Raw genomic sequence first — 1,813 nt, forward strand, 5'->3', positions numbered from 1 at the left:
TTGCCGCAAGCCCGCCGGACGCTCCTTCGTCGAATCCGCCGGCCGCGCCGTTCTCAAGCCCGCTGGCTGTTCCTCACTCAGCCCGCCGGCCTCCGCTCACTCAAGCCCGCCACCGCTCACTCAAGCCCGCCGTGTGTGACGCTGTGTGTTTCTTTTTCTTTTTTTTTTGAGCCCCTCTCTCACATTTTTTTTTAGAATAGCTGACATTTTTACTTATCGAAGATTGTTCTTTGCGTGACCATTTCCAGATTATGCCAGAACGAAGTGAAGAGTGGAGGTGAATGCGGACATCAGGCGTTCAAAAGTCAAATACAGAATAAATACATTTGATTGGTAAACCAAATTCAAACGTGATGTCTCACTATCTAATGGTAATACATGGAATTTACGGCAAAGCTCCACTAAATAATAGCGCTAATAAGTGGGGGCTTGCTGGAGCTTTGGCAATTGGCGTTTCAGTCAATCTACTCCACAGCCAATCACGGGCCCCCTCGTTGCTCGGGCCCTGGGGCTTCAGCCCCACCTAGCCCTATTGTTAATCCGGCCCTGCATACAACTATTTTTTTGAGTCTGGGCAAATTTCAGCTTTGTTGTGCAGTGCAGTGGGTAAGGAGAGCCACTTAAACTCCCCCAACTGGCAATCGGATGGTTGGATGAATTTCTGACATGCTTTACAACTTTTTTCATTGTTTATTTAGTAGGCGAAGTCTTTATCTTTAAAGCACACATTACATATTAACAGGTGTGCTGTAGCTCTGCCTTACAGGAACCTAGAGACAGATGTTGAAGTAGTGCACTGTTTCTGTACTAATGCCTTCTTAACCCTGATCAGTTACTGGATTAGAACTTGAACCTGTCCCATAGACACATATAGCAAGTCCATTGCCAATAATGCTTTACATCCATGTACAACAAAAAATATGTAGCCTATGAGCTCTTACTTATATATGAATTGGCAACACCAAACAATGTAGTTTCTTTTCAATGTCAATTATCTATAGCCTCGTAAGATTACAACACAAAGATTCAATGTAATAACAGAGCTTTATTATTTTCTAAGGTAAGGTATTTTCTGTCATCATCCTTTTCATTAACAAAGTCGAAATACATGGATCTATAGCACACCTGTACATAAAATGTATTCTTTTTTTGTGGTTTATATTTATGCATGTGTATTTTATTCACATCTCATTTTTATTATCTGTGTGTTGTTGTTGTCTCCGTGTACTGGAAGCTTGTGACACTATAACAAATTCCTTGTATGTGCAAACATACTTGGCAATAAAGCTCTTTCTGATTCTGATTCTGAAATAACATTTATAAAGTATCTATTTTGATAGTTACTCATCTACTATTTTCCTGGATAATTTGGGTCCTTTACTCAAGTAGCCTAACTGAATGCGTGTACTCTTACTTATTAACTCATCCAAGCACAAGGCATAACTTTTATTCCCTACAATTTCGTTTAGACCTTTATTGTACATTTCGACCTCACATATTTCTTAGATCATCGTGACGTAAACATCTTTTTATTGAAAAAATATATATATGTGAGATTGTGTGTATTTGGGTCCATTACTCAAGCACTGCTTAAACTGAATGCTTGTGCTCTTACTTAATTAACTCATCCAAGCACAAGGCATACATTTTCTTCCCACAATTTCGTTTAGACCTTTTGTACATTTAGACCGCACATATTTCTTAGGTCATCGTGACGTCTTTTTATTTAAAAATAATATACAGTATATGTGAGTGTTTGGGCGTGTTTCATTGTGACTTAAACGTGATTTATATGTATATATATATATATATA

At 38.7% G+C, this 1,813-nt stretch overlaps 1 protein-coding gene across 2 annotated transcripts in view; it reads left to right on the top strand.

Annotated features, from left to right (window-relative positions):
* Positions 1-1,813, top strand: part of LOC107733136 (fibrinogen-like protein 1) — an 8,731-nt gene that overhangs the window by 1,673 nt on the left and 5,245 nt on the right. The gene's annotated exons all lie outside the window — the stretch shown is intronic.

The sequence above is a fragment of the Sinocyclocheilus rhinocerous genome, unplaced genomic scaffold, assembly GCF_001515625.1.
Source record: "Sinocyclocheilus rhinocerous isolate Xijiao unplaced genomic scaffold, SAMN03320098_v1.1 scaffold8, whole genome shotgun sequence".
Classification (NCBI taxonomy): domain Eukaryota; kingdom Metazoa; phylum Chordata; class Actinopteri; order Cypriniformes; family Cyprinidae; genus Sinocyclocheilus; species Sinocyclocheilus rhinocerous.